This window comes from Halichoerus grypus, chromosome 1 (genome assembly GCF_964656455.1).
Source record: "Halichoerus grypus chromosome 1, mHalGry1.hap1.1, whole genome shotgun sequence".
Lineage (NCBI taxonomy): Eukaryota > Metazoa > Chordata > Mammalia > Carnivora > Phocidae > Halichoerus > Halichoerus grypus.
The window spans coordinates 29335831-29351544 of record NC_135712.1 but is presented as its reverse complement, the minus strand read 5'-3'; the positions used below and the strand labels follow the sequence as shown (position 1 = coordinate 29351544).

The following is a 15714-nucleotide window of genomic DNA, read 5'->3' as shown; positions in this document are numbered from 1 at the left end:
TGATGGGTTTAATTAATATTTTTGACCCTAGAAGAACAAATGATTTCACTTACACTTTACTAAAATTAGAGATAATAAATTTAAGGGATCAGCATCTGTTGTTGGAAAATTATCCATCAATATCTTCTAATGGATCTAAAAAAAACCCAAATTTACATTTTTTCCCACAAGGAAGCAAATACGTTAATTTTCTCAAAGCACACAAATATTACTCCCATTTGTGGTAAGCTGAGTAATGCTCCCCAAAGATATTCTCCTCCTAATCCCCACCCCCCTCCACCCCCGTGGATGTATTACCTTACATAGTCAAAGGGACTTTGCAGATGTGATTGAATTAAGAATATTGAAATGGAGATCCTGGATCATTCAGGTGAGCCTAGTATAATCACAATAGTCCTTGAAAGAGGGATGGATGAGTTAGAGGAAGAGGCAATATGGAGACAGAAAGGACAGAAGCAATGCACCTCGAAAATGGAGGAAGGGGCCATAAGCCAATGAATTCAGATGGCCACCAGAAGCAGAAAAAGGCAAGGAAATAGATTCTCCCCTCAGAGCCTCCAGAAGGAATCAGCTTTGCAAACATCTTGACTTTAGCCCAGTGAAACTGATTTTAGAATTCTGAACCCCAAAATAGTAAGACAATAAATTTGTGTTGTTTTAAGCCATTAAGTTTGCAGTAATTTGTTAGAGCAGCCATAGGAAACTAACACACCATTATAATAAGCAAAAGAAAGAAAAATAGTGATGAACTTGAGAGTCCTAGGGGGGAAAAAAATGGGATGTTAACAACAGGATTTATCTTGATAACTATATATGCTACTTGCTTATCCCTGAGCCATGTTATTAATAATGATCATAATCACCCAATCAATATGAATCCACCAGTATGTCTAATCTAGAGATGAAAATTTTCTATTTACTCTTCCTATAATCCCATGCAGATAGCCTTGAGCAACACTATATCTGATGGAGCAAACATCTTCATGTAGGAATCTTCCTGTTTAGCAGAGAAGTTATATCTGAAATTAAATCCTATTAGGCCAATCTGGGGACAATAGGTAGAATAATCAAATATTACCTTTCAAGAACACCACTAGGACTAAGTTTGTGATGCTACCTTCACCAACAGAATCAAAGTTTATCTGAAAGATTTTCAAAGTAATACTATAAAATTATGTCCATTTTTTTTTCCTCTTGTTAAAAATAAATCATTGCCCAACTCTCCATTATATTTATGCTATTTGGATTAAGTCCAGCCATAAATTATTCCACCACAAATAGGAAACCATTTAAATAGAAAAGAAAAGTCTCACTTAGTGCTGACAAAATGACAGTACAAAACTGTCAAGGATGGGGGGGAGTAAGTGTTTAGTGGGTAAATATGTCCCTTTTCTTATCAGAACTTGTTCTGAGATCTAGCTTGCTTCCTTTCACAGGCTTAAGCACAATAAAACTTGTGAGAACACTCCTACTTTTCTAGAGTTTACTCAGAAGAGAAGTAGGAGATGGGAATGTTTTGTGCAAGACTGACATTGAATCTGAGGGGGGAAATTAAAAACTTGGAAATACAATGTTGAATATCCCCACAGGAGCATATGGGAGGGCAAGAAAAAATACTTATTGTCTACCATCTGCTAAGTCCCTTACATAAATGACTTTATCAAATTTCTTTAATATACTAGCAACTCTTCAAAACAGGCATTTTATTCACAATTTATAGATAAAGAAAAGATTGCAAAAAAGGATCTTAATCAATGCCATGCAGCTAGTAAAAGGTAGAATTAGGGTCAATGTAACAGCAAGAATAACATAACAGCTTCACCTTACTTGGACCTGGAACTACGCAAAGAGGCAAAACATGAACAAAGAACCTATAAATTAGATACTAGTAATATACCCATTTCACAGAAGAAGCATCTGAGGTAAAGAGAAGCTATACCATTTATTTCAAGTTCAAACAGCTAACAAGATACAATTTCAAACCCAGGTCTGCAAGACACTTTAGTACTCCAAAATGTATGTGCATTATTTCCAGGATTAACTGTGATAATTCTTGTTAACTCTGAGTGTCCAACAATAAGTATGCTACAATTTATCCTTATTCTTATTGAGTTTGAGAATTACTAAACTTCTTCCCTTGTCTTTTACAATTTCACTATTCATTCACATTACAGTTATCCATGTAAAATAAAGTTCAACATACGCACCCTTTTTAGTTGCAAATTTTGGAGCTCAAGTAATACACAGTACATCACACTAAACTGCTAGTATTGTGTAGAATGAAAACAAGGAGATTTTTCACTCAGTAAAATATAATTGGATTGTTCATTCTTTTATCTACAATATAGTTCATTAAATGTATATTTGTATTAAAAAGCATAATTTTCTTTAACTCTTCCTATGCTTAAATAATACATTTAAGGAACTGGTTTAACAAATCAGAATAATTCATGAATTATACAAGAGAAAATTTTTGTTCAGTGACTTCTGCTTTTTCTTTCCTATCATGTAGCCCATTTTAAGAATCACAAATTTGTCTTAAAGTCAACCTTCTAGCTTTCTCCCAGTTCCTCTACTTTCTCTTAGTTTCTCTTAAGTGGTGAATAAAATGTGTTTATCCAAAGTTACCTTGGCATTAAAACAATGCAGTGAAAATTGTAGTTGTCAATCATGTCCACTGTTCATACATCTCCAAATTTTTCTTCAGTAAATCTCCTCTAATACTCCTTATGTTATCAAGTGTCACCTCAAAAGGAGATAAGGAATGAATCTCATAATGTAAAACGTAAAGTGTTCATTCCTCTCCTTAGTATCCCATGCCCACTCTGAACTACTCCTCTTAAAATGAGCAACTAAGTGAACAGGGCACTTTTAGAAAAACAAAGTCCAAAATTCAATCTTTACCTCTGCAAATTTTTATCCAAGAAAGCATGACCCAATGGGTATCCTATATGTGAAAAAAAGAACTCACTTTCATCAGTGAATGTTCATGATACTCCAGTATAAGAATTGTTGCTGTTCCACCCATACCTGCTTAGCACTCACTGTTCTCATGCACATAGGTCAGACAACATCCAGGGCTAAGCAGTGACTCTGCCACTGGGGTGGGAAGGGAGAGGGGGGATAGGTACATCACCAGAGCTGTCTCAGCCTGTGCACAAGGTTGTCGGGAAATTCTAGGGCATTAATGTCCCCAGTTCCTGGAGCAGCCCTTAATCAATTATGTAAATCACTCTTGTCCAGGAATGTTTGTAGATAAAGATGTATAATGGTCCTCACCCTTTCATGAGGGAGAAAATGGTATATCTTTTCTTCTTATCTTCCTCTCTCCCTCCTTCTTCACTCAGCTAACCATCTATCTGGAAGAATTGCACAGGAAGAGAAATAAGGCTTTGGTCAGCACTCTCAAGAGGACTCCTTCCCTAAGATGTTAAACAATGATGAGCTTCATACAGATGCTGCCTGAGCTACTTTATAGGATCTGAGAGGTTTTGAGGTTCCAGAAAAATTATAAGCCATCCTTTTAATACCAGGACATGGAGGGAATTGGTTGGATGGTCAAGAGCCATAGAATTTATTATCCTGATTCATTCAAGAATACTTGAGCCATGGGTGTACATGGAATCCTGCAATCAAATGCAAAGTTAGTATACTAACTAACTAAATAACTAACATATACTTAGTTCCCATATATAACTATGTATATTAGGTCTATCATAGGAAAAAAAAAATTGTTTCAAAGTGTATGAGACTCCAAGAAGTATTTATTGCTCTTGCTCACCTTCTTCCCATACCCCTAAAGGCTCTACTGAGCATGTAAACACACACAAATGCATCCTCCTGCAAAAAAAAAAAATCACAAACTGTCTTTGTAACGCAAATGGCTTTCTAAGAGTTTAAGTATAGCAGATTATTACCACTTAAGAATGAAAATGAATAAAAAAGCTGAAACAAATTTAAAGTTTTTTTTTTCTCTCTCTCTCACTCGAGTTAAAATGAGGTTTACTTTGAATCAGTCCATATCAGACAAAGCACCCATGGCATATATAAAGATTTAATAAATTTTTATGAATGTGGTCATGTATCAAAAAATAAAATTGTTTGGTTTCTAACTTCCTCTTCTCATAAATCCTATACAGGCATACATTACCTGCCAGTGTTCAAGGAATCTTAAAGACTATTATTCACTGTGAAGTCTGATAGTTTACTCTGAAAGCAAGTTGTAGCTATGTTTCAAGTTCACACTAAACAGTTTTAAAATGCATCTAAATGTGGACTGTCTTCTATCTTGATTATAAAACATAAATTATTCCACGAATACTCTTAGTAAATATTGAGTCTGCCTTTCAAATCTACTCTTATAAGGGAGAACACACGGTCAGCTGTCAGAAGTTTGGGAGTATTTGAAAGTGAAGAGCATAGAACTCTGCACAATTAAATTTTCTTTTATGTAAAAGAATAAAACCAGTTTTAACAAATAACCAGGAAAAAAACAAGCAATATTTTAGGTATTTTTACAAAAGGTATATTCATATATCACTACCATAATAATTTCAACTAAAAGAAGCTGTGCAATTTTTGGGAAAACTATTGAACTTGAAGTTAAATAACCTAGGTTTACATTTCTAGTTTATTACGTAACAACTCTAGAGATTTAGGAAGATTAATCCCTCTATATCATAGTCTTTTCACCTGAAAAATGGAACTAATATTACTGATCTTTCCAAACTTCTGTAAGAAATTAGAAATGGAAGAGATGAGAAAGAACCAGGCTCACAGTGGCAGACAGGAAGGATTTGTTGAATCTAAATTGATGTTAAAGGGAGAAGAAAAGTAAAACATTACATCTTAATTGCTAAAACTGGAGATGCATATATCTCAATTGAAAAGCCAATAAGCTCTCTTAAGCATACAATGACACTGGACCCTTGTAGAGAATTTAGTAAATATGTGAAAGATATAAATTTCATCCCTCAATTTTGGTTCTGATATTTTTTGCTAAACTCATAATCTATATTCTTCACTATTATTAAAATGCATGGTAGACCATATGACTAATTGTATGCCCACCAATTCTACTGAAAAGTATCCAGCAAGGCCCATAAAGTAAGTATTGAATCCAAAAACAAAAATAGCTACCCCAAACACCTAAAAGCAAAACATTTAAAAAAAAAAAGTCTGACGATCATGATGATTAAAAGTTAGTGCTACTAGCAAGAAAGCAACCTCTAAACTAAATAAACTTGTAATACACCTTAGGAATTTTGCCTCACACACACACACATTAGACACACACACACACACACAAGCAAAGTGAAGTAATTAAATTAAGGAAGTTCTGTGGGAAATGTCCATAATTTCATTCCCAGAATTTCTTCAATCCCTTTCCCCAAAGTCCTTTCAGGAAAATAAAGTTGCTCTTCTCTTAATGTGAACTCATCACTTTTCCCATAACATTTTCAGAATAAGAAATATACTTCTGTCAGTCAGACACTTAAAAGTTGTGCTGTTAAAGAACTATTGGTAATAATTTTGGAACAATATGTTAATAATATGGTAATAATTTTGGAACAAAGGCTGAAGAGGAAATGAGTGAATCAACATGGCTTTTAAGCTAAATTGCCATCACATTTCAGAGCCTGTCTAGAGAGCCTGAAGTTTTCTGCCTTTTAATAAGCTTGTGGAGAGTACTGAGCAAAAGAACCTCCCATTCCTCAGACGGTTACCCTCTGGTAAATCAGGGTGAAAGGAACACCGCTCCCCACTTAGAGAGCAAGGTTGCCCTGTCCCAACGTATATTAGGACTCCCTACTGCCACACTTTTCCGATCCTTTGACTGGACTTGTAAAATTGGGCAGGAACCAAGGGGAAGAAGGGACAGAAGGACAAAACAGGCAGCCAGAAAAACAAATGACTGTCTTGAAAGCTTACAGATAAACACATATAACGCATATATTGGGGGACATTTCCTAAAATCCAGTCACTTCAGCTGAATTCCATCCGAATCCCCTCATCCTGGCTAGGAGGATCGAAACTGCCCACCGCCCATCCGCCCACCCCCCGCATTTGCAGCCACGCCAAAACCAGTCTGTCATGACTTTGGGTAATTTGTAAAGCCAGCAGTGTTTGGGGAGCTGAGCAAGCTCGCCAATTCCAAGCCTCTAGTTCGAGACCCCTCAGTACATCGCTCTGCTTAACTCACCTGGAGTCAGGTCTAGAAGGCAGCCTCCGCCCAGAGGGACGGGGAAGCAGCCCTGAGAAGCTCAGCACAGTCCGCCTGAATAATGGAAGCAGTGCAGCTGAGCAGCTCCCCCCGGACCTGCTGCTCTAGCTGCTCCCAGATTTCTTCCACTCCCCACCGGAGCTGTCCTTCCTTTCTCCTCCTCCTCCCCGCCTGCCGCTACTGCACTCCCTCTTCCTGGCGGTGGCGCAGAGAGGAGTCCTCCCAGCCTCCCTCCTCCAGGCGCACGAGCTGTCCGTGGTGCTAATGAGGAGGCTCCGGGCTCCTCCGGGGCAGGCGGTGCACGCAAGCCCTTTCGTGAGACACTGGAGTCCCAGGAGCAGTGCTGCAGATTTGCCTCATGCAGTCACCGGAGAAATGGGCTATAAGAGGGGACGAGCTGTACCCTGCAAGCATGTAACACCCCCTTGTCAGTTTAAGTAATCAATACCTTCAGACTTCTTCCTAAATAGCTCCAGTAATTCACAAGCGCCTAAAAGTAAAAAAAGGGATTTGAGAATATATCTGTATTAACATTATTCTCTATACAGAGACAATAACTTGGCTAGATTCTAAGACTGAAAAGTCTAAGAAGTGGTATAAGATTCAGTGTGGTTATTTTGACATATCTGGGGTGTACTTGGGGCTCTTTAACCCAAACAAGCAATCTCCTAGTCATGATGACACAGATTCCTAAGGGAAGTCAATGGATACTTATTAAATGCCAGGCTCTTTGTTTAATAGCCTCCCTTTTCCCCTCAATTAATCTTTACCACAATTCTATAAAGCAGTATTAGCAACTCTATTTTATAGTTAAGAAGTAGAGACAGAGTAACTTGCTCAAGCTCACAGAGATCCTATGTTTCTGAACCTAAATAACAACTGAAATCTGTATGTCCCACAATCTATACCCTGTGTACAATGTCTTGCAGCATCTTAGACAATACTGTGCAAGTGAACCAATAAAGATAATAGAACTATCAACAAATACACACCAGGAGCCTAATGAATACCTTGAGTCACTTGTGAATAGTCAAACACTCCCAGTAACAACAGTTCAGATGTATGCTAACTATGTAATTACAAATAAAATAACAATAGTCAGAATTAGAAAAGGTAAATAATGTTCAAAATCTTCAGATTCAATTGTCAGCCACATGTGAGTTGAATTTTCCACGCTAAAAAAAGAGGTCAAATATTGGCTCTTTCAAGAAGCCTATAAGGGGCATGGTCTCTTTGCAAGGGAAAAAGTCCTAGTAAACCAACAACACACTTGTTTCCCATTTAGAATATACAATTACTACTTAATATTTTTTAAACTAACAGTAGTTATTTATTTCAACTAACTTTGTATGAAAAATTCATTACCCATTCAAGCTTCCAGTATATTAGATAGCATTGACAGCTAAATTTACTTAAACCTATAGAAATAGAGTTAATAAAGTAAGTAATAAAATTGACTTCTTTACTAATATGTCATGATGTATTTCTTCCTCAGGCAAAGGATAAGAATTCCTCCTATAGTATGAAACTCTATAATGAGTTTTATATTTTTCTTTGTAGAGACAGAAGTATTAAGATGTACAGTCAGATTTCTTATAACCAAATCTATCCTGATTATTCATCCTATGCTTCTTTCCAGAAATTATTCAAGGAAGGCTCTATTTCTTCTTATTTTCAAGGAAATGTAGAGGTAAAAGAGAAATCATTGGTTCACAGGAGGTGAGCAATCTTAAAGCAACTATGTCAATACGAATCACTAATTAACTAATTAAGAATAAATTTTGCTCATAAATAACCATAAAATACTATGATCGAGGTATGACTAACTCTGCATTCTGTTATTAATTTTACTATTCCTTCTAACTGAACATACATATAATATACTTATATTTTTCATCCTACCTAAATATTTATTGATATTGGCATAATAATATCATATCTATCCTTCAATACTCAGTGTACATGTACCCATAAATCTTTCTCTGATTTGTCTTGCAAGTATATTTTCTTTCTTTGAATGTTAACCACATGTTATTTGTTTTCTTAGTAATGCTTATCCTCAACTTTTTATAGTTCTGTCCAACTATAAACTCTTTTATCACTCACTTTACATAATATGAGAACTTTTTTATAAAATGTGTTGAATGGACAGATTTATGTTAAATTTTCCTATACTTACAAAGGCCTAATTATTTCTCCTTAAAATTTTATGTGTATATATTTCATCTGTTCAACTAGCTTCTAAAGGAGAAGGATTTTGTCTGGATGTTATGTTTTTCATACATTATCAATCTAAAGCTCTGCACCACAGATGGGAGTAGAGCATTTGGTTAAACTTGATTTACTCTTTCCTTCATTTATTCAAAAAATATGTGCCCATGCTAATTTTTTCTAAACCTTCTGCAAGATGTGGAGTGTACAATGGTGTTCAAACTTGATATGGTCCTTGACTTTATGGAGTTTACAGTGTAATAATGGAAGAACAAATTTATGCATTCTTGCTGAATAAATAAAAAGTCTATCTGAACTTCTTGGCCAAGGCCATAACATGAAAGCAAAAGCGCTGCCTGCCTAAAAACACTAAAAAGGAACTCTCAGGAGGGTCTCTCTGTTGAAATAGTACATCTCATTATGGAAATAATGAGAACAATTAGTAACTGTGCAAATGACAGCACACATGCATCTTTGTGGTTCCTGACCTTTTAGCTTCCTCAAAGGCAACACCACAAACCTTTCAACACCATGAGTAGTATTAATCTGAGCAGAGAATATAACACTTTCACATACTTCATTCTGTTTTTCCCTAAAGTGATTCTAATTTTCAGCTGAGTCTAATGGATTTTCTGATGAAAATATTTGTACCCAACAACTATCCAGTGAAGTTTTCTTACCATGAGCCATCCACATACTATAATTCATTTCTGGAATGCCTGTTTGCCTTTAGTTTATGATAAAATTCCTTATCTACTTTTACTGGTAACCATCACATAGTAACACATGCCCACATTTGATTGGGTTTCAGCTTGCAAGTGTTCACTTTTACAGAAAAGAGAAGAGGGTACAAGGGAAAATATGTTTGGAAGAATATCCAAGGGGCTGTCATAGAATCTCAGATCAGGATCTTTTTGAAATATTAGAGATGGGACTGACAGCCAAGGCCCTAGAATGACTGAAGCAACTCATACCTGGTCATTTTTTATGACCAAAATTGTCCCCTAAAATGGTTTTTTTTCCCTAAAATGGTCTTAATTTTTTAAATCAATTTTATTTGTGTACAGATGTTCATGAAGTGGAGTTAGAAAAGGGAGTATAAATAAGTAAGCAGGGGCCCCTGTGTGGCTCAGTCAGTTAAGTGTCTTGACTCCTGATTTCAGCTCAGATCATGGTGTCAGGGTTGTGGGATAGAGCCCCCCATGTGGGGCTGTGCCCTGGGTGTGGAGCCTGCTTAAGATTCTCTCCCTCTGCCCCTCCCCCCAATTAAAAAAAAATAGTAAGTTGGGAGGAAAAAAATATTCCACAAAAATCAAAAAGTTTCTAAAAGAGGAAAAAAACAACCTGCTTTTTCTGAATGGATCTGAAAACATTAATTCATAACTCTAAACATTGTCCACAGACTTAAAGCATAACATAAAAATAACAGATAAAGACCTCTACAGGATGGAATCCTTAAGTTTTCCATACTTTTTTTTCCCTGAATAAAAGAGGCATTCATTTACACCTCAAAAGAATAAAATGTACTGTGCTGATCAGCACATAGGAGAAAGAGAAGCCTGTCTCAGTGCTATAAAAGTGAGTTGTCACTAGAACCTACCATCTTCTCCCACAGGCTAAAATTCTCACCCCTGGAGTCATGCCTTTGAATGCGTCAGGGGTTTGCTACTAAAAATAAATATATTTGGCAGAGGAATAGACAAGAGTATTATATCATTCACTAAAATTTAGCATGCATTTATATATTTGTCCATTTGCTTCCTATAACAAACATATCTGAAGATCCGCTGTGCTCATGAAAAGATGGAATCATCTTGCAACATGGGATTACTTGAAGGAATTGAGAGGTCAATTATGATGGCAAGAATGAAAAGATTAGAGCAAAGCAGGAGGGGACTTCAAAGAGAATAGGCTCCAAGAGGTCATTACAATTTGGAAGGGGGTAAACATGCCTGGTGAGAGATATTTCAGAAACCTGAGTTAATTTAATGATTCTGTTTCTCCATTTCTTCATCTGTAAAATGAGAAAAATAACTCTACCTACTTCGTGGCTTGTGGTATTTATCAATCTATGTAAATAAAGCACACAGAATAGTTCCAGATAGATAGTATGCACCAAGTGTTTGCTATTATTACATGAAGAAACTAAGAACTTCAAGATATAGTAAGATATGGCAACCAAAGGCAAAATATGAGAAAGGCTCCAGATTCACTTTGATGATTGGCTGAGGTCTGCCTAGAAAAAATAGCTAAATTAATGTTACATATACATATTATTTGGGGATCATTTCCCCCTACTCTGAATACCTCTATCACCCTGTCTAGATATTTTATTGCACTTTTCAGTTTCTCTCTTGAATTATGGTTATTTATGTATTTTTTTGATTCCTCTGAAAAGAAGCTTATAGAGGGATAGATTCTTGAGGAGCTATGTCAAAGTTGCCTTTCTATCTCCTACAGCAAGTAATCAGTAGTAGTAACCCAGAGTTGGCTGAATGAATGAACATAGGAAGGTTATTTCAAATTTTTTCTTTGCTTTTAGTCTGCATTATACCTATAGTGGTGAGAGAAAAATGATAAGTGGTGAAAACATAGGGATCAATATTTAAATCTATAATTCTGCTTTATTTGAGAAATGGACATACTTTTCCTTCTAATGAAATCATGACATCCTATATATATGGATTCACTCCTGCACACAGTGTGGTCTGTGGACCAACAGCATCCCTTGGTGCTTCTCAGAAGTCATACCTATTGAATCAGAATTTGCATTTTGACAAGACCCAAGTGATTCATATACTAAGATTGAGGGCCCTGTTTTATAATTGCCTTTATGCCCAAATGTCATTGTCAATGAAGAATATACCACAATTATAATAATAATGGTAAAATTAACAAAAATGCAACTAACATTTAATAATCTTACAAATCTTATAATCTTGCTCTTCCAGATAGTAAGCAAAGTCTTTTATATAATATTTGCTATAATTCTAGGAAGTTGCCACTAATATCATCTACTAAACTGAGACAGATATTTTAAGTAACTTCTCCAAGGTCACAGAGCTAGTAATTCACAGACAAGATTTTTGAACTCTGGTTGCCTCACTCCAAAGCCCAAACCCTTTTTAATTCACGGTTAATACATTTGCTTCTACCTTCCATTTCCTGACTGTGGTTTCCTTTCTATTTCATTAACTTTATTTATGCATGGCTGATTTTTTAAGCCTCGCCAATAATTTTTGGAACACAGTGTACTACTATAGATTAATAAAGGCAATACCAAATATCATCCACAAGAAATTGTTATGAAGTAGCTCCAAAAATATTCAAATACTAAAAAGAGTCAGAGGTTTGTGGGGTGGGGTTTTTTTGTTTGTTTTTTGAGGGATTTTTCTTTTTTTGGTTTTTGTTTTTTTCCAAAATTCTTGTGGCAAAGCTATTTAAGATAAAACAAGATAGCCTTTCTACTTAGAATTTCTACCTGGCATTTCTCAATGGAATAATATTATTTAAATGACCCCCAAAATTCCATAAGCAGCCTAAAAGCAGAGAATATGAATTGCTGTATAAGGAAAAAAAAATGAGTATAAATATGCCACATGAATGACATCTATAAGAATCATGGGAATTCTATTTGGTATTTAGTATTTAGTTCCATTCTGCAGTGTGATCACAAAGAAGTGTCTATATGATTCACTGTGCATTATGGGACAATAAATCACCTCATTAAGCTGAGAGATATGTAAAGATTTACAGTCTAGGAATGTCAACTAGATATTATTACTCATTTCTTAGACTGAACCTCCACCAGTATTCTTTTTTCTCTCATAGGAGGGTACACATGAGGATTTACTTTAAGCCCAGCAATGAGTGGGACTTCTGTGTAGCCAGACATTTTAAAGGGCAGATCAGCTTATAAAGGGGTAGAATTGTGACCTTGGTCTTTTTGTTGGAGAGAAGTATTCCCCAGCCTTACTGTATTTTCCCCCAAAGCATCCTTGTGTTGTTTTTCCTTGATCCCTGGCTATCACATGACCCCTCTCCCATTCTATCAGTTGGTTTCTGAGGAAACTGCATAAATCTCCCAAAGGAGAAGAAGAAAAATGCAAAATATTACTCAGAAAAGCAAAATTCCATTTTAATATTTTCCCATGGAATTCAATATGTAAATAAAGATACTGCCGTCTCCCACCTAGAGCAGACGTCCTAGAATCTTAAAAGTAGAGGCTTTAAAAGACTAATATATGGCATTTGCCAGAAGTTTCTTACTAGAGATGAAGGAGATAAGGTCTAGACACACTATGAAATTTTCCTGACGTCACATAGCTAGCCAGGCCGCAGCAGACTTTTTTTTTTTATTCCTCTAGGACATGTATCATCTTTATTCCTCTATGATGTGTATTATCTTTGTTAGTCCATAGTAGGAACACAATTTCCAATTTAGGGGCCTAATTTTCTCTGCGAATCTCTTTTACACCTCCATTAATATCCCTTAAGAGTATTACAGGAAATGATTAGCAGCATTTGGATATTTTAAGATACACTTGGAAAAATTTTATGAAGTATCAATGATGAGAACCTCAGAAACTAAAAAAGTAAATACCAGATAAAGTAAAATTATATTTAAACTGCCATGTGACAGGGGAGCCTGGGTGGCTCAGTCGTTAAGCATCTGCCTTCGGCTCAGGTCATGATCCCGGGGTCCTGGGATCGAGCCCCACATCGGGCTTCCTGCTCTGCGGGAAGCCTGCTTCTCCCTCTCCCACTCCCCCTGCTTGTGTTCCCTCTCTCACTGTGTCTCTCTCGTCAAATAAATAAATAAATAAATAAATAAATAAATAAATAAATAAAATAAATAAACTGCCATGTGACATACATGACAATTTACTCTCATTTATGTAGCTGTACCTTTCACATTTCTGTATAAAATGTTTGGGAAAAAAAAGCATTTCAACACACAAAATGTAAATATACATAAAGATGAGGAACGAAAGAGCAAATGAAAATAATCAAGCTAAAAAACATCACAGCATCATCCTCAGAAGATCATAAAAGGATTCTCAGCTGAAGAAACAAGAAAACATGAACATGTGAAGCACGCTCACCTAACTATACTGATAATGGAACATGTTTTTAAAAGCTTTTTAGAGGATGGAAATGTTTTATTACGTATTCAGTAAAGTGCTATGGTGGTGTTTCTTAACTCCTAGCTATTTTTAAAATTCCCATAATCTCTATAGATGACAGTCATGTAAATATGGAGGAAAAGAATAAACCCTACAAAGGTAGTACTACAATTCTGCTTTCAACTATAAGACATTCCAAGCACACATTTGCTAATCATGTTGATATGTTTAACTTCTTTTTCACCTCTACCTTTCAAAGTGGCTAAAGCAATGCTTCACAAGAGGATAGATCTTTTTTTTCTTGCAAAGATTTTTTTTTTACATAATACTGTAACATTTCCAATTTCATTTCTCTTGAAAAATATTTCCACGATATATATACAATTACTAGAAGCCTGGCTGCATATATAATTTAAACAGACTTTTTAAACGATGATACTTATATGTAAATACTATAAACCTTTTACCTTTCAACTAATTAAAATTATCCTTATCAAAAGGATTTTTCTACACATTTATCATTTGGAATTTCATTCAGAATGCATTGTCAGTGTAAAATTCAATAGTTCAATTTCAATATAATTTTTGAATTGGATTTTACACAAAATTATGATAAAGCAAAGTGAAAAATGGAAAGAATTTTTAAACAAAATTTTATTTACGACTGAAAAATTGAGGAAGTAAATAAAACCTCTAAAATAATCACAACTATTTTAAAAAACAATGTATAACTGAATGGGCAAAATATTCCTTGGCTTGCTAGATGATTTTGACAGGTTGTTTACAGTTTTTTTTTTTTAAGATTTTATTTATTTATTTGACAGAGAGAGACACAGCAAGAGAGGGAACACAAGCAGGGGGAGTGGGAGAGGGAGAAGCAGGCTTCCCGTGGAGCAGGGAGCCCGATGCGGGGCTCAATGTGGGGCTCGATGTGGGGCTCAATGTGGGGCTCGATGTGGGGCTCGATGCGGGGCTTGATGCGGGACTCGATCCCAGGAATCTGGGATCATGACCTGAGCCAAAGGCAGACACTTAACGACTGAGCCACCCAGGCACCCCTATAGTTTCTGAGCCTGTTTGCTCATCTCTATAATCCAAAGATTGGACTAGGTACTACTTCATGTTCTATTGAATTCTGTAAAGCTATTTTTTTTTAAGATTTTATTTATTTATTTGAGAGAGAGAGAGAAAGCATGAGCGGGGGGGGGGGCCCAAGGGAGAGAGAGAATCCCAAGCAGACTCCCCGCTGAGCAGGGAGCCTGACACAGGGCTCTATCACAGGACCCTGAGATCATAACCGAGCCAAAGGCAGACACTTAACTGACTGAGCCACCCTGGCGCTCCTCTATAAAGCTATTTAACAAATTTGCATTTGTACTCTCTTCCACCCTACTCTATTCAACAGAATTGTCTCTGTTTCTACTCTAAGTCCCTTTATAAGGGATCCAGAGCCCAGCCTCTCCTACTTTCCCAAAAAATTCCAAAATCCCCTTGCTATCCTGGAGTCTTTTCATGAATGGCCCCACCACACACGCAGTTTCTCAACCCCACACACTAAGTATACTCATAGCTATCCCTTCCTTCACCATCTTCTTGTGCATGTCCAATCTGTGATCCTACCATTTCAAACTTGAAAATGTGTCTCTAATACATTCATGCAACTCTATCCCTGTAAGAACCATGCTAGTTTGAACCACTATCAACTCCTAAGTTCAATATTCCAGTGGGTCCCTAACATACTTGCACATTTCCAGTCCCCCCGCCACCACCACTACTATCTTTTCACAGTAATCATTTTTTAAAGTAACTACATCATGTCACTGCCCTGGTTAAACCTTTCAAAGTTCCTCAATGCTTATGGAAGAAACACACACCCTACATCAGCGCCCCCAATTCTAACCATGTCTGCAATTTCATATCATGCATCCCTCCCTTGTTTATCACATGTTACAGCCATACTGAACTTCAGTTACCCATACACACCAAGTATTCTCATGTCACAGAGTCTTGGCATGTGCTCTTATCATTACTTGGAAATGTCTTGCAATCTTTTCATCTCTTAGTCCTCAGTTTGTATGTCATTTCTTCAAGGTGACCTTTCTTAATCCTAGCTTATTTCACTCTATCTTCAACCCTTTTTTTTAATCTCTCTCA

The 15714-nt window shown here is 36.3% G+C and overlaps 1 protein-coding gene across 3 annotated transcripts in view; it reads right to left on the bottom strand.

Moving 5' to 3' along the window:
• Positions 1–6490, bottom strand: part of ROBO2 (roundabout guidance receptor 2) — a 1625448-nt gene extending 1618958 nt beyond the window's left edge. Inside the window, exons 1-2 of one of the 3 annotated variants that reach the window (XM_078058803.1) lie at positions 6203–6490; positions 3280–3359 (exon numbers count right to left, since the gene is read on the bottom strand). The gene's annotated coding sequence lies outside the window, so the exon portion shown is untranslated. The remainder of the gene's footprint in view (positions 1–3279; positions 3360–6202) is intronic. The other 2 variants (XM_078058842.1, XM_078058774.1) reach the window with 2 other exon arrangements.
• Positions 6491–15714: the final 9224 nt, after the last annotated feature.